This window comes from Petromyzon marinus, chromosome 53 (assembly GCF_048934315.1).
Source record: "Petromyzon marinus isolate PM22_M1 ecotype Great Lakes invasive population chromosome 53, UKy_Petmar_22M1.pri1.0, whole genome shotgun sequence".
NCBI classification, from domain to species: domain Eukaryota; kingdom Metazoa; phylum Chordata; class Hyperoartia; order Petromyzontiformes; family Petromyzontidae; genus Petromyzon; species Petromyzon marinus.
Window position 1 is genome coordinate 1,044,526 of NC_133719.1, and position 17,975 is coordinate 1,062,500.

General features: G+C 47.8%; 1 protein-coding gene across 1 annotated transcript in view; it reads right to left on the reverse strand.

Annotated features, from left to right (window-relative positions):
- Positions 1-17,625: 17,625 nt before the first annotated feature.
- LOC116938069 (SEL1L adaptor subunit of SYVN1 ubiquitin ligase) overlaps positions 17,626-17,975 on the reverse strand; it is a 51,794-nt gene continuing 51,444 nt past the window's right edge. The window contains exon 21 of the mRNA XM_032945243.2: positions 17,626-17,975. This exon is cut by the window's right edge and continues 2,316 nt beyond it. The gene's annotated coding sequence lies outside the window, so the exon portion shown is untranslated.

The following is a 17,975-nucleotide window of genomic DNA, read 5'->3' on the forward strand; positions in this document are numbered from 1 at the left end:
ACGACTTTTCACCTGTAAACGTGATGGGAGTGGACCACTGTTCACCTGTAAACGTGATGGTAGTGGACCACTGTTCATCTGTAAACGTGATGGTAGTGGACCACTGTTCACCTGTAAACGTGATGGTGGTGGACCACTGTTCACCTGTAAACGTGATGAGAGTGGACCACTGTTCATCTGTAAACGTGATGAGAGTGGACCACTGTTCACCTGTAAACGTCATGAGAGTGGACCACTTTTCACCTGTAAACGTGATGGGAGTGGACCACTGTTCACCTGTAAACGTGATGGTAGTGGACCACTGTTCATCTGTAAACGTGATGGTAGTGGACCACTGTTCACCTGTAAACGTGATGGTAGTGGACCACTGTTCACCTGTAAACGTGATGAGAGTGGACCACTGTTCATCTGTAAACGTGATGGTAGTGGACCACTGTTCACCTGTAAACGTTCACCTGTAAACGTGATGGGAGTGGACCACTGTTCACCTGTAAACGTGATGGTAGTGGACAACTGTTCATATGTAAATGTGATGAGAGTGGACCACTGTTCACCTGTAAACGTGATGAGAGTAGACCACTGTTCACCTGTAAACGTGATTGTAGTTGACCACTGTTCATCTGTAAACGTTATGAGAGTGGACCACTGTTCACATGTAAACGTGATCAGAGTGGACCACTGTTCACCTGTAAACGTGATGAGAGTGGACCACTGTTCACCTGTAAACCTGATGGTAGTGGACCACTGTTCACCTGTAAACATGATGGTAGAGGACCACTGTTCACCTCTAAACGTGATGAGAGTTGACCACTGTTCACATGTAAACGTGATCAGAGTGGACCACTGTTCACCTGTAAACGTGATGAGAGTGGACCACTGTTCACCTGTAAACGTGATGGCAGTGGACCACTGTTCACCTGTAAACGTGATGGTAGTGGACCATTGTTCACCTGTAAACGTGATGGTAGTGGACCACTGTTCACCTGTAGACGTGATGGTAGTGGACCACTGCTCACCTGTAAACGTGATGGTAGTGGACCACTGCTCACCTGTAAACGTGATGGTAGTGGACCACTGTTCACCTGTAAACGTGATGGGAGTGGACAACTGTTCACCTGTAAACGTGATGAGAGTGGACCACTGTTCACCTGTAAACGTGATGGTAGTGGACCACTGTTCACCTGTAGACGTGATGGTAGTGGACCACTGCTCATCTGTAAACGTGATGGTAGTGTATCACTGCTCACCTGTAATCGTGATGGTAGTGGACCACTGTTCACCTGTAAACGTGATGGTAGTGGACCACTGTTCACCTGTAGACGTGATGGTAGTGGACCACTGTTCATCTGTAAATGTGATGGTAGTTGACCACTGTTCACCTGTAAACGTGATGGTATTGGACCACTGTTCCCCTGTAAACGTGATGGTAGTGGACCACTGCTCACCTGTAAACGTGATGGTAGTGGACCACTGTTCACCTGTAAACGTGATGGTAGTGGACCACTGTTCACCTGTAAACGTGATGGTAGTGGACCACTGTTCACCTGTAAACGTGATGGTAGTGGACCACTGCTCACCTGTAGACGTGATGAGCGTGGACCACTGTTCACCTGTAAACGTGATGGTAGTGGACCACTGTTCACCTGTAAACGTGATGGTAGTGTACCACTGTTCACCTGTAAACGTGATGAGAGTGGACCACTGTTCACCTGTAGACGTGATGGTAGTGGACCACTGCTCACCTGTAAACGTGATGGTAGTGGACCACTGTTCACCTGTAAACGTGATGGTAGTGGACCACTGTTCCTCTGTAAACGTGATGGTAGTGGACCACTGCTCACCTGTAAACATCATGGTAGTGGACCACTGCTCACCTGTAAACGTGATGGTAGTGGACCACTGTTCACCTGTAAACGTGATGGTAGTGGACCACTGTTCACATGTAAACGTGATGGTAGTGGACCACTGTTCACCTGTAAACGTGATGGTAGTGGACCACTGCTCACCTGTAGACGTGATGAGAGTGGACCACTGTTCACCTGTAAACGTGATGGTAGTGGACCACTGTTCACCTGTAAACGTGATGGTAATGTACCACTGTTCACCTGTAAACGTGATGAGAGTGGACCACTGTTCACCTGTAGACGTGTTGGTAGTGGACCACTGCTCACCTGTAAACGTGATGGTAGTGGACCACTGTTCACCTGTAAACGTGATGGTAGTGTACCACTGTTCACCTGTAAACGTGATGAGAGTGGACCACTGTTCACCTGTAGACGTGATGGTAGTAGACCACTGCTCACCTGTAAACGTGATGAGAGTGGACCACTGTTCACCTGTAAACGTGATGGTAGTGGACCACTGCTCACCTGTAAACGTGATGGTAGTGGACCACTGTTCACCTGTAAACGTGATGGTAGTGGACCACTGTTCACCTGTAAACGTGATGGTAGTGGACCACTGCTCACCTGTAGACGCGATGAGAGTGGACCACTGTTCACCTGTAAACGTGATGGTAGTGGACCACTGTTCACCTGTAAACGTGATGGTAGTGTACCACTGTTCACCTGTATACGTGATGAGAGTGGACCACTGTTCACCTGTAGACGTGATGGTAGTGGACCACTGCTCACCTGTAAACGTGATGGTAGTGGACCACTGTTCACCTGTAAACGTGATGGTAGTGTACCACTGTTCACCTGTAAACGTGATGAGAGTGAACCACTGTTCACCTGTAGACGTGATGGTAGTAGACCACTGCTCACCTGTAAACGTGATGAGAGTGGACTACTGTTCACCTGTAGACGTGATGGTAGTGGACCACTGCTCAACTATTAAGGATAATGAAAGAATGGGCCGCCATCCACTCGGTGTTTTAACGAGGGTAGTTTAACGAGGGTAGTTTAACGAGGGTAGTTTAACGAGGGTAGTTTAACGAGTGTACTTTAACGAGGGTATTTTAACGAGGGTATTTTAACGAGGGTAGTTTAACGAGGGTAGTTTAACGAGGGTATTTTAACGAGGGTATTTTAACGAGGGTAGCTTAACGAGTGTATTATAACGAGGGTAGTTTAACGAGGGTAGTTTAACGAGTGTATTTTAACGAGGGTAGTTTAACGAGGGTAGTTTAACGAGGGTAGTTTAACGAGGGTAGTTTAAAGAGTGTATTTTAACGAGGGTAGTTTAACGAGGGTAGTTTAACGAGTGTATTTTAACGAGGGTAGTTTAACGAGGGTAGTTTAACGAGGGTAGTTTAACGAGGGTAGTTTAACGAGGGTAGTTTAACGAGGGTAGTTTAACGAGGGTAGTTTAACGAGTGTATTTTAACGAGGGTAGTTTAACGAGGGTAGTTTAAAGAGTGTATTTTAACGAGGGTAGTTTAACGAGGGTAGTTTAACGAGGGTAGTTTAACGAGGGTAGTTTAACGAGGGTAGTTTAACGAGGGTAGTTTAACGAGGGTATTTTAACGAGGGTAGTTTAACGAGGGTAGTTTAAAGAGTGTATTTTAACGAGGGTAGTTTAACGAGGGTAGTTTAACGAGGGTGTTTTAACGAGGTGTTTTAACGAGGGTAGTTTAACGAGGGTAGTTTAACGAGGGTAGTTTAACGAGGGTAGTTTAACGAGGGTAGTTTAACGAGGGTAGTTTAACGAGGGTAGTTTAACGAGGGTAGTTTAACGAGGGTGTTTTAACGAGGGTAGTTTAACGAGGGTAGTTTAACGAGGGTAGTTTAACGAGGGTAGTTTAACGAGGGTATTTTAACGAGGGTATTTTAACGAGGGTAGTTTAACGAGGGTAGTTTAACGAGTGTATTTTAACGAGGGTAGTTTAACGAGGGTAGTTTAACGAGGGTAGTTTAACGAGGGTAGTTTAACGAGGGTAGTTTAACGAGGGTATTTTAACGAGGGTAGTTTAACGAGGGTAGTTTAAAGAGTGTATTTTAACGAGGGTAGTTTAACGAGGGTAGTTTAACGAGGGTGTTTTAACGAGGTGTTTTAACGAGGGTAGTTTAACGAGGGTAGTTTAACGAGGGTAGTTTAACGAGGGTAGTTTAACGAGGGTAGTTTAACGAGGGTAGTTTAACGAGGGTAGTTTAACGAGGGTAGTTTAACGAGGGTAGTTTAACGAGGGTGTTTTAACGAGGGTAGTTTAACGAGGGTAATTTAATGCGGGTAGTTTAATGAGGTTAGTTTAATGAGGGTAGTTTTAACGAGGGTAGTTTAACGAGTGTATTTTAACGAGGGTATTTTAACGAGGGTAATTTAATGCGGGTAGTTTAATGAGGTTAGTTTAATGAGGGTAGTTTTAACGAGGGTAGTTTAACGAGGGTAGTTTTATGAGGGTAATTTACCCAACTGCAATAAAGATTCTGAAGTCTGAGCTGCTGCCGCTTCTGCTTTCGGAGGTCGCCTCGTTCAGAGAAGGGGGACGGAGGAGGAGGGGGGTCGAGGAGGAGGAGTGGGGGGTCGAGGAGGAGGAGGAGTGGGGGGTCGAGGAGGAGGAGGAGTGGGGGGTCGAGGAGGAGGAGTGGGGGGTCCAGGAGGAGTGGGGGGTCGAGGAGGAGGAGGAGTGGGGGGTCGAGGAGGAGGAGGAGTGGGGGGTCGAGGAGGAGGAGTGGGGGGTCCAGGAGGAGTGGGGGGTCGAGGAGGAGGAGGAGTGGGGGGTCGAGGAGGAGGAGTGGGGTTGAGGAGGAGGAGGAGTGGGGGGTCGAGGAGGAGGAGGAGTGGGGGGGTGGGCTTCCTCCCGTCAGCGAAACTGCTCTCTGTGGATTGTGCGAGGACTCCAACTCACTCCTGTCATTACACGATGTAGCACAATTTTTTTCCCTGGGTAGAAAGTGTTTTTTTTATCATTGCTAATGCCTAAAAAGTACAGAAAATGACTATTATTCCCCACAAACTTTGTTTTTGTGACCAGGGCAGTGATATTTTAAAATTAACCTATTTTAAATGATAAAACGGGCGAATGTGTGTCTATTCATTCACATAAAGTCGTACAAAAATAAATATGAATCAAAATTAACATGTATTTATACTAAAATTATTTAAAAAATGACTACGAAATATTTGTAAGTGAGTAGTTTTTCGAGATTTACGATTATACTGTAAATCACTTTCACGAATCTGCCCCCAAATGTAGTCTCCCATCATGTTCTCGTTATACTGTTCTTGGTAGCGGCGTTCAAACTCCAGTATATCCTGGTGGAAGCGCTCGCCTTGCTCCTCTGAGTACGCTCCCGTGTTCTCCTTGAATTTATCAAGATGAGCATCAAGGATATGGACTTTGAGGGACATCCTACAGCCCATTGTGCTGCAGTTCTTCACCAGAGTCTTAACCAGCTCTACATAGTTTTCGGAAGCCACAAACCTCTGTGACAAATCTGTTCCAAGCCGCTTTCTCCTTACTAGTGAGCTTCTTGAGGAATTCGTTGCACTCCAGGATCTTCTTTATCTGTGGTCTTTGACCTTTGCCTCAGACAGCTTAGAGAAAAAGTCTTGAAGGTACTTGAAGGCTGCCGACTCCTTATCGACAGCTCTGACAAATTGTTTCATAAGGCCCAATTTGATGTGCAGTGGTGGCATCAGCACCTTCCGAGGGTCCACCAGTGGCTCCCACTTGACGTTGTTCCTCCCCACAGAGAACTCGGTCCGCTGTGGCCAGTCCCGCATGTGGTAGTGCGCCTTGGTGTCCCTGTTATCCCAAAGGCAAAGATAGCAGGGAAACTTGGAAAACCACCTTGGAGACCCATCAGGAATGCCACCATTTTGAAGTCTCAGATGACCTCCCAGCCGTACTCATCATACTTCAAGGCGTCCAGCAAGGTCTTGATGCCATTGTAATCCTCTTTGAGGTGCACCGAGTGAGCCAGGGGAAGAGACGGGTACTTGTTATCATTATGGAGCAGCACGACTTTGAGGCTCCTGGATGAGCTGTCAATGAAGAGGTGTCACTCATTCTGGTTACAGACGATTCTGATTGCCTCGAACAGACTGGTCACATTGTGGCAGAAGCAGAGCCTATCTTGACGGGTGAAGAAGCTGCAAAAAGATGGTGACGCTTCCTCTGATCTGCGACTTGAACACTTTTATCCAACAAGTTCCACTGCTTGAGCCGAGACGTCAAAAGCTCGGCATTGGACTTGGTGAGACCAAGATCTCTGATCAAGTCGTTGAGGTCTTTATGGTTGGAGTAGTATGGGTTTCTGTCCTCAGCTCCACATCTGAAAGTGTCATCTGGATCTATAAAGTCTTCCTCGCTCTCTGACTTGCTGCTCTCTTCTAAAGACGACTGCGTTCTCTCCGGAGGAGTGGGTACGGGGAGCTCATGGAAGTGTGGCACGGGGCGATGGATGAAGGAAGGTCCAGATACGTGATAGCGGGTGCATTCTTGCCAGTCCGACGTTTGGAAGGGTCCACCATACAGAAGTAGCAGTTGCTTGAGTGGTCAGTGGGTTCCCACCAAATTACTGGGATAGCGAACTTCATGGCTCTCTTTTCCCCTCTGTACCATCCTACAAATATACATTTATTTCACCCATTACTAATGTGTCAGAGATTCTCGCAACATTTTTCACATATGATATATTTTTTCAATAACATTGAAAATTGCAAAACATTTTAAAATTTAAAACTTTAACAATTTTATGTTTAGGAATACTAAATGCCTTTTGGCGTCTTCTGGTCCAACACCAATGGAGACTAGGCTCTAAGAAAAGCTGTCTCGGGTGTGGACCAATCAAATTCAAGGACAGTGCATATTATTATCAGAGTTGTCTTTTTTGTTTGCATTTTGACTGCTTGTGTTGTGGTTATTGCAAACATGATGCCTTGAATAAAGGTGTCAGTTTTTGTGCCAGTTAAAAGGGTAAAACCTATTCCTATATCTTGTTTCTGGCAAAGGAGGTCTCATAATTTAATGTTTTCACAAATTTAAAAACAAAACTCCGAGCAACAATTGTCCGTCTTACCTTCCAGAGTTGTTTTACATTGCTCGCACGTGAAATGAGGTGCCCAGGGTTTGTCTTGATCCCAGACAGGCATGCCGAAATATCCCTTGTAGGCCTCACACATCTTAGCAGAATCTTCCACAGAGTACTGTGTCGCTCTTGTCTTGACAATTTGGCCGTAGACAAAGCAAAATCCGTCTGCCGGTTGCTTGCAGCCTCTTGATGCCATCTTCGAAAAATGCAGATATGTATCCACTTAGGCAGCTGGAACTAAACTGGACTGGTGGGCTTAAGGCCCCTGTATTTATACGACTATTTATATTACTGGAAAGTTCTAGAATGTTTTAGAAGTTACTCCAAGTTTACTCGGAACTGGAATGTTCTGTAAAATAGGTACATTTCTAAATATTACTGTCCTGGTCACAAAAGCAAAATTTGTGGGGAATAATAGCCATTTTCTGTACTTTTGAGGCATAAGCAATTAGGAAATAACACTTACTACCCAGGAACCAAAAAAAATTGTTACACAGTGATCACCCTTACCTCATTACACGCGCCATCATCATCATCATGTTCACCACATCACACCCCACACCCCGTCACCACCCACACACATCATCAAGTGCGCCATCATCACCACATTGAACACACCACCTTCACCACATTACACAACCCATTAACAACCTGACCTCAACAACAGCCTCCGTTGTTGCTAGAGGGCGACTACCTCCAACTGCCCAGTAGCGTCTTTCACGAATCTCCTCCACAGAGGCCGATCTTGACACCGCTGGTACCGGTCTTCGGGAAGTCCAATCAGCTCCACATCCTCCTGTACCACATTAGTACATCTCTTCTCTGGCCGGATAGAGGGATCGCGAGCCCCCTCTATCCGGCCAAATCGAAGCTCTTTGGGCATGCGGTGGCTGGGTAATGCGAGCTACATGATCCAGCCAACGCAGCCTTGCTCGCCGGAGGAGCTCACCGATGGGATTGTGTCCAGATCTTTCAAGGATTTGTGAGCTCCTCACATAATCCAGTCTGGTAAACTCAGGATGGTTCGCAGGTCGACCTGCCTGAATGTTTCTAACCGGCACAGATATTCCATTCGGGGGGTTTCACAAGTGGAGAGAAGGGAGGGCATGACTGTGGCTGAGAAGACCCGAAGCTTCGTGAGGAGATACAGACCAGGTAGCTTCCACACAGCGTTATGCAGATAATGCCACCCTATTGATTCGGAGTGAGACCTCTGCTGTCAAACCGCAGCTGGTCATAGACACACGCTAACCTCATCATCCTCATCATCACGCAAACACACCATCAACATCCTCATCGCATCACACAAACACCATCAACACCCTCATCATCATCACACAAACACCATCAACACCCTCATCATCATCACACAAACACCATCAACACCCTCATCATCATCATCACACAAACACCATCAACACCCTCATCATCATCACACAAACACCATCAACACCCTCATCATCATCACACAAACACCATCAACACCCTCATCATCACACAAACACCATCAACACCCTCATCATCATCATCATCACACAAACACCATCAACACCCTCATCATCATCACACAAACACCATCAACACCCTCATCATCATCACACAAACACCATCAACACCCTCATCATCATCACACAAACACCATCAACACCCTCATCATCATCATCATCACACAAACACCACAATCACATCAAAAGTTACACCACGGTTTTCGCACACTTGTCCAAAAACCTCTCTTATCGCAGGGGACTTTGCGATCACCGAGCAGCAGTAGCCTTGGACGGAGGCTGTGGGTTATCTGAGCCAAGACGTGGCGGATGTCAATAAATCACTTTAGGGTTTTAGCGTGCGAGGTGTTGGTGTGACGTGTGTGAGTGTGGAGAGGGCGGTGATAGTGTGTGTGATCTGGTGAGGGTGGTGATGGTGTGTGATGTGGTGAGGGTGGTGATGGTGTGTGATGTGGTGACTGTGGTGATGGTGTGTGATGTGGTGAAGGTGGTGATGGTGTGTGTGATGTGGTGAGGGTGGTGGTAGTGTGAGTGATGTGGTGAGGGTGGTGATGGTGTGTGATCTGGTGAGGGTGGTGATGGTGTGTGATGTGGTGAGGGTGGTGATGGTGTGTGATGTGGTGAGGGTAGTGATGGTGTGTGATGTGGTGAGGGTGGTGATGGTGTGTGATGTGGTGAGGGTGGTGATGGTGTGTGATGTGGTGAGGGTGGTGATGGTGTGTGATGTGGTGAGGGTGGTGATGGTGTGTGTGATGTGGTGAGGGTAGTGATGGTGTGTGATGTGGTGAGGGTAGTGATGGTGTGTGATGTGGTGAGGGTGGTGATGGTGTGTGATGTGGTGAGGGTGGTGATGGTGTGTGTGATGTGGTGAGGGTAGTGATGGTGTGTGATGTGGTGAGGGTAGTGATGGTGTGTGATGTGGTGAGGGTGGTGATGGTGTGTGATGTGGTGACTGTGGTGATGGTGTGTGATGTGGTGAAGGTGGTGATGGTGTGTGTGATGTGGTGAGGGTGGTGATGGTGTGTGATGTGATGAGGGTGGTGATGGTGTGTGATGTGGTAAGGGTGGTGATGGTGTGTGATGTGGTGAGGGTAGTGATGGTGTGTGATGTGGTGAGGGTAGTGATGGTGTGTGATGTGGTGAGGGTGGTGATGGTGTGTGATGTGGTGAGGGTGGTGATGGTGTGTGATGTGGTGAGGGTGGTGATGGTGTGTGATGTGGTGAGGGTGGTGATGGTGTGTGTGATGTGGTGAGGGTAGTGATGGTGTGTGATGTGGTGAGGGTAGTGATGGTGTGTGATGTGGTGAGGGTGGTGATGGTGTGTGATGTGGTGAGGGTGGTGATGGTGTGTGTGATGTGGTGAGGGTAGTGATGGTGTGTGATGTGGTGAGGGTAGTGATGGTGTGTGATGTGGTGAGGGTGGTGATGGTGTGTGATGTGGTGACTGTGGTGATGGTGTGTGATGTGGTGAAGGTGGTGATGGTGTGTGTGATGTGGTGAGGGTGGTGATGGTGTGTGATGTGATGAGGGTGGTGATGGTGTGTGATGTGGTGACTGTGGTGATGGTGTGTGATGTGGTGAGGGTGGTGGTAGTGTGAGTGATGTTGTGAGGGTGGTGATGGTGTGTGATGTGGTGAGGGTAGTGAGTGTGTGTGATGTGGTGAGGGTAGTGATGGTGTGATGTGATGAGGGTGGTGATGGTGTGTGATGTGGTGACTGTAGTGATGGTGTGTGATGTGGTGAGGGTGGTGATGGTGTGTGATGAGGTGATGGTGTGTGATGTGGTGAGGGTGGTGATGGTGTATGTGATGTGGTGAGGGTGGTGATGGTGTGTGATGTGGTGATGGCGTGTGATGTGGTGATGGCGCGTGATGTGGTGATGGTGTTGACGGTACAGAAACATCTCCACTCACTCCACAACTGCCCCATCACCCATGGGGATTTGAGGGGGTGGAGTAATGTTACGACACAAACAACCCAGGCGGGTGCTTGGTGTTCGTTCGGCTGACGGCAGGGCCCACCAGTTAGTGGCAGGGTCAAGGTTCATCGGCTGAGCCTTCACTTCGCGGTGTGAGCGACTTCCCAGACACAACGTGCAGAAGGCATCTTCAGGCTTGGCGATAGAAATGTGTCTACGTAGCTACACACAGCCGACCTTCCTGCACGGCCCCATCGTCCGCGTCTAACTACGTAGCTGGCTGACTAATGCAGCCATGACGACGATGGGAGCCGTGCAGAGGATCGGCCACGAGGCCGGACGACGAAGAGAGATGACGGCGAGCAGCGATGCAGCCAGGACCCCGCGACAGCCCCGAACCTTCGGTCACGTCCCCTTCTAGAACCTTCGGTCACGTCCCCTTCTAGAACCTTCGGTCACGTCCCCTTCTAGAACCTTCGGTCACGTCCCCTTCTAGAACCTTCGGTCACGTCCCCTTCTAGAACCTTTGGTCACGTCCCCTTCTAGAACCTTCGGTCACGTCCCCTTCTAGAACCTTCGGTCACGTCCCCTTCTAGAACCTTTGGTCACGTCCCCTTCTAGAACCTTCGGTCACGTCCCCTTCTAGAACCTTCGGTCACGTCCCCTTCTAGAACCTTCGGTCACGTCCCCTTCTAGAGCCTTCGGTCACGTCCCCTTCTAGAACCTTCGGTCACGTCCCCTTCTAGAACCTTCGGTCACGTCCCCTTCTAGAACCTTCGGTCACGTCCCCTTCTAGAACCTTCGGTCACGTGGTCTTCTAGAACCTTCAGTCACGTCCCCTTCTAGAACCTTCGGTCGTCCCCTTCTAGAGCCTTCGGTCACGTCCCCTTCTAGAACCTTCGGTCACGTCCCCTTCTAGAACCTTCGGTCACGTCCCCTTCTAGAACCTTCGGTCACGTCCCCTTCTAGAGCCTTCGGTCACGTCCCCTTCTAGAACCTTCGGTCACGTCCCCTTCTAGAACCTTCGGTCACGTCCCCTTCTAGAGCCTTCGGTCACGTCCCCTTCTAGAACCTTCGGTCACGTCCCCTTCTAGAGCCTTCGGTCACGTCCCCTTCTAGAACCTTCGGTCACGTCCCCTTCTAGAGCAAGTTCCCGGAGTTTCTCGACTGATCCCGCCTGTTACCTTTAACCCCCTTCTGGTTGGTTATTATGTAACGCGCCCATACCCGTGACTACTCCTCCTGGCCGACAGGTGGCACCCTGTCATTACATTAGCATGAGCAGCAATGGCCAGATCAGCTCAAATAATGACTGACCAATAGAGAGCCCATAGCTTGACCGGACCTGGGCATCGATCAGCCTACCATTGTAACTGTACCAGATGGGAATTTATTCGGGAGAGCTATGGAGAGCTCTTCAAACTTTGCGGTCAAATAAAAGATGTTAAAGTCTAGGGGCCAGAGGACATCTTTGTCACAGCCCAAGGTGAACAGGGAATGGCTGCGTCTCCTGGCCACGCGTCTTTACTCGGGGCCTGTCCACCATCATGAAGATCATGAACAGGGGGTCAAGCACGAGGAATCACTCGCGAGCCCTGGCCTCTCGATGGCACTGTAGGCCCTTTTGCACTCCCTACACACCGCAAGCCTCCCCTAGGAAACGCTGTCTGGCAAGGGGGAGCGATGTTGAACACTCCCCACCAGGGCCTTTTTAGGCCTCACACCGGGCAGGGAGATGCGGGAGGGCTGCCGCTGTCAACATCCGAGTACAAATGGAACCACCAGGGCATCGTTGCGCTGCATGTCGAGCCCCGTGCCGCCTGTAGTGCGGGCAGGTGCAAGGAGGTCACACCGTGCCAATCTCCCCAAGCGTATCTGCGTATTGTTTGTCGCTGTAACGTTCTAAACCCGTGCCTCTGCTGGGCACCTGTGAAAAAGAGCTTCATAGCTCATCGGATTCCTCCAATATATATGTGAATATTCTGATTCTGGATCGCTTTGGTACGGGGTGGGGGTGGGGGGGGGGTCGTCTCTGGCTGGAGCTTTACCCGGTCCCAAGCTCCGGATCGCTCTTCTCAGACCCCAGTGCCACTCGGGGGGGGGGGGGGGGGAGTAATGGCGCCATCGATGTCCACCACCACGGTGATGGTGGACACTGATGGCGTCAGTGACGTTGATGTCCACCACTACCACCACGGTGATGGTGGACACTGATGGCGTCAGTGACGTTGATGTCCACCACCACCACAGTGATGGTGGACACTGATGGCGTCAGTGACGTTGATGTCCACCACTACCACCACGGTGATGGTGGACACTGATAGCCCCAGTGACGTTCATGTCCACCACCACCACGGTGGTGGTGGACACTGATGGCGTCAGTGACGTTGATGTCCACCACTACCACCACGGTGATGGTGGACACTGATGGCCCCAGTGACGTTCATGTCCACCACCACCACAGTGATGGTGGACACTGATAGCCCCAGTGACGTTGATGTCGTCTGCCACCACCACGGTGGTGGCAGACGACACAGCGAGCCAGCCGCTCCTCGGCAGGTGGGTGGCTACTTCCCACTGACCACCGAGGCCCAAAGTCTGTGGATGAGCGAGAGAGTGAGAAAACAAGAGAGAGAGAGAGAGCTGTAAACAAGTCGAGACTTGCACGAGGAGATAGAACGGAGACTTGAAACGCTGGAGACGAGAGATAAAATACTAAAAGAGATTAAATAAAGATAAACAAATAAACTACATTACTTTAATTTTACCAGGTAAAGCCCACGAAGCTATATGGCTCTTTTTCAGAAGCGACCTGGCCACAAATGACAGCTCAACGAAGTGGCTTATCATCATCACGTGCACATTAACAGCCAAGTCTTCTAAACGCATCATTTCGGTTCCAAATGTGGAGGGAAAACACCGCAGGACCCGGAGAAAAATTCACGCGACCACGGGGAGAGATACGGAAACTCCAAATATAGAGCAGGCGTCAGGGTCGAACCCACGACCTCCTGTATGCCAGGCGAGGGAGATAACATCTCCTAGGCACCGCGGTTCATCTGGTGTCTGGATGACGCACCGAGAGTCGTGGGAGAAGCAAAATCCTGCTTCATGGGATAAATAAAAGGTGACCGTGGTAAATTAAAATAATAAAATAGTGAATAATGAAAATTTCTCAAAATTCGTTTTGTTATAACAATTCTATTTAAGTAGAACGTGTTGTCTATATGTATTTAAAGTAGCGCATTTTTGATGTGACGTCACATTTCTCAACCCCCCCCCCTCCTCGTCACACATCGTCACAAATGCCTGACCCCGCACCCCCCCTAGGTGCGTGACGTCATTTATGGCCGGCCTCTTAACGACGGGGGGTGGGGAGGGAGATTGCCACTGAATGTCGCCGCGGCTACTCGGGGTCACGAGCGCTGCACGCCATGACGTCACGAAAATGCCTTGTGACGTGACAGCATCTGCACACGTGACGCTGTGACGTCAACGCGGTAGGGTGGCGGCGCGAAGGCCCTCGAGCCCACAGAGCAAATGGCTGGGTTCGATCCCCGACTCCTCTGTGAGTGTAGTTTGTATTGTCTCTCTTGTTCTGTAGTAAGTGGCGTTTGTATTGTCTCTCTTGTTCTGTAGTGAGTGTAGTTTGTATCGTCTCTCTTGTTCTGTAGTGAGTGTAGTTTGTATTGTCTCTCTTGTTCTGTAGTGAGTGTAGTTTGTATTGTCTCTCTTGTTCTGTAGTGAGTGTAGTTTGTATTGTCTCTCTTGTTCTGTAGTGAGTGTAGTTTGTATTGTCTCTCCTGTTCTACAGTGAGTGTAGTTTGTATTGTCTCTCCTTTTCTACAGTGAGTGTAGTTTGTATTGTCTCTCTTGTTCTGTAGTGAGTGGTTTGTATTCTCTCCTGTTCTGTAGTGAGTGTAGTTTGTATTGTCTCTCTTGTTCTGTAGTGAGTGTAGTTTGTATTGTCTCTCTTGTTCTGTAGTGAGTGGTTTGTATTGTCTCTCCTGTTCTGTAGTGAGTGTAGTTTGTATTGTCTCTCTTGTTCTGTAGTGAGTGTAGTATGTACTGTCTCTCCTGTTCTACAGTGAGTGTAGTTTGTATTGTCTCTCTTGTTCTACAGTGAGTGGAGTTTGTATTGTCTCTCTTGTTCTGTAGTGAGTGTAGTTTGTATTGTCTCTCTTGTTCTGTAGTGAGTGTAGTTTGTATTCTCTCTTGTTCTGTAGTGAGTGTAGTTTGTATTGTCTCTCTTGTTCTGTAGTGAGTGTAGTTTGTATTGTCTCTCTTGTTCTATAGTGAGTGTAGTTTGTATTGTCTCTCTTGTTCTACAGTGAGTGTAGTTTGTATTGTCTCTCTTGTTCTGTAGTGAGTGTAGTTTGTATTGTCTCTCTTGTTCTGTAGTGAGTGGAGTTTGTATTCTCTCTTGTTCTACAGTGAGTGTAGTTTGTATTGTCTCTCTTGTTCTGTAGTGAGTGTAGTTTGTATTGTCTCTCCTGTTCTGTAGTGAGTGTAGTTTGTATTGTCTCTCTTGTTCTGTAGTGAGTGTAGTTTGTATTGTCTCTCTTGTTCTATAGTGAGTGTAGTTTGTATTGTCTCTCTTGTTCTGTAGTGAGTGTAGTTTTTTATTGTCTCTCTTGTTCTGTAGTGAGTGGAGTTTGTATTGTCTCTCTTGTTCTACAGTGAGTGTAGTTTGTATTGTCTCTCTTGTTCTGTAGTGAGTGTAGTTTGTATTGTCTCTCCTGTTCTGTAGTGAGTGTAGTTTGTATTCTCTCTTGTCCTGTAGTGAGTGTAGTTTGTATTGTCTCTCTTGTTCTGTAGTGAGTGTAGTTTGTATTGTCTCTCTTGTTCTGTAGTGAGTGTAGTTTGTATTGTCTCTCTTGTTCTGTAGTGAGTGTAGTTTGTATTGTCTCTCTTGTTCTGTAGTGAGTGTAGTTTGTATTGTCTCTCTTGTTCTACAGTGAGTGTAGTTTGTATTGTCTCTCATGTTCTGTAGTGAGTGGAGTTTGTATTATCTCTCTTGTTCTGTAGTGAGTGTAGTTTGTATTGTCTCTCTTGTTCTGTAGTGAGTGTAGTATGTATTGTCTCTCTTGTTCTGTAGTGAGTGTAGTTTGTATTATCTCTCTTGTTCTACAGTGAGTGTAGTTTGTATTGTCTCTCTTGTTCTGTAGTGAGTGTAGTTTGTATTGTCTCTCTTGTTCTATAGTGAGTGTAGTTTGTATTGTCTCTCTTGTTCTACAGTGAGTGTAGTTTGTATTGTCTCTCTTGTTCTATAGTGAGTGTAGTTTGTATTGTCTCTCTTGTTCTGTAGTGAGTGTAGTTTGTATTGTCTCTCTTGTTCTGTAGTGAGTGTAGTTTGTATTCTCTCTTGTCCTGTAGTGAGTGTAGTTTGTATTGTCTCTCTTGTTCTGTAGTGAGTGTAGTTTGTATTGTCTCTCTTGTTCTGTAGTGAGTGTAGTTTGTATTGTCTCTCTTGTTCTGTAGTGAGTGTAGTTTGTATTGTCTCTCTTGTTCTGTAGTGAGTGTAGTTTGTATTGTCTCTCTTGTTCTACAGTGAGTGTAGTTTGTATTGTCTCTCATGTTCTGTAGTGAGTGGAGTTTGTATTATCTCTCTTGTTCTGTAGTGAGTGTAGTTTGTATTGTCTCTCTTGTTCTGTAGTGAGTGTAGTATGTATTGTCTCTCTTGTTCTGTAGTGAGTGTAGTTTGTATTATCTCTCTTGTTCTACAGTGAGTGTAGTTTGTATTGTCTCTCTTGTTCTGTAGTGAGTGTAGTTTGTATTGTCTCTCTTGTTCTATAGTGAGTGTAGTTTGTATTGTCTCTCTTGTTCTACAGTGAGTGTAGTTTGTATTGTCTCTCTTGTTCTATAGTGAGTGTAGTTTGTATTGTCTCTCTTGTTCTGTAGTGAGTGTAGTTTGTATTGTCTCTCTTGTTCTACAGTGAGTGTAGTTTGTATTGTCTCTCTTGTTCTGTAGTGAGTGGAGTTTGTATTCTCTTTCCTGTTCTACAGTGAGTGAGTGGAGTTTGTATTGTCTCTCCTGTTCTGTAGTGAGTGGAGTTTGCATTATCTCGCTTGTTCTGTAGTGAGTGTAGTTTGTATTGTCTCTCTTGTTCTGTAGTGAGTGTAGTTTGTATTCTCTCTTGTTCTGTAGTGAGTGTAGTTTGTATTCTCTCCCCCTGTTCTACAGTGAGTGGAGTTTGTATTATCTCCCCTGTTCTACAGTGAGTGGAGTTTGTATTCTCTCTCCTGTTCTACAGTGTGTGTGCCGTGACAGCTTTATCGGTGCTCGATAACAGCACTTGCCCTATCAGTCTTTTCAGGCTATACGGGGATCTTTGTCTTTGTGAGTGAGAGTGGAGTTTGTATTCGCTCCCCCTGTTCTGTGTGGATTTCCTCCGGCCTTCCTCTGGGTTCATCCCATATTGAAGGCAACGCCCAGTGGAACCGTTGTCAATCAACCATCCCAATCGTGATCACTCAATTGAGATCACGCAGCAGCAGTAAACTAAACTATAATAAACTCAACTGGACTATTGTCATTATACAAGGTGAGGCCCATTGCGCTATGTCGCGTGACCTGAATATCACGAATGATAGCCCATCAAAGTGGCTTATCATCACGTGGAAATTTATAGCAGCCAAATAGTCTCTACGCGTGATGTTGAGTCTATAAACGTGGACGGGAAAAAATCGGACATGAAGAAAAATCTACGCAACCACGGGGAGACACGCAGCTCCAAATATAGAGCAGGTGTCAGGGTCGGGATCAAACCCATGACCTCCTGTATACCTGGCGAGGTAGTTAACATCTTCTAGCCACCATAGTCTTGAGGTAAGCAAGCGTGGGTGATAATGAGTTTACGTGACGAGTTGCAACCACGTGGCCGGCTCCATTGTTTTTTATGTGGCCTGCAGGGAACACCGTGGGAGGATTCCCCGGCCTTCTCCACCATGCCACCTCTACCCCTCTGCACCCTAGGTGCCACCGCCACCAACGCTGGAACGCACCACACCAGCAGCACACCATCATCGACATCATCACCAACGCTGGAACGCATCACACCAGCAGCAGCACATTATCACCAAAGCTGGAACGCGTCACACCAACAGCAGCACATTATCACCAATGCTGGAACGCGTCACACCAACAGCAGCACATCATCATCACCAACGCTGGAACGCATCACACCAACAGCAGCACGACATCATCATCGACATCACCATCATCGACATCACCGCCGGCCCACCATCCGACTCTGTTTATTACAACCCGCACCGCCAGTATTCACAATTAGTGGCAATAAGCGTCTCACAAAATAAGACACCACACACAAGGGATAAATTATCTGTCGACTCTCAGAGTCGGGGGGGTGGGATGGGTAGGGTGGGGGGCGGGTGGAGGGGGGGGGGGTGTGAACAGAGGTGGCTGGTAAGTAACTTGGGTCGGACATCCCCTGCCACTTTGACCGACGGAGGGTGAGCGCAGCAGTGGTGAGCACAGCAGTGGTGAGCACAGCAGTGGTGAGCACAGCAGTGGTGAGCGCAGCAGTGGTGCAGCGGGCCATAGAGCTGGGCTGA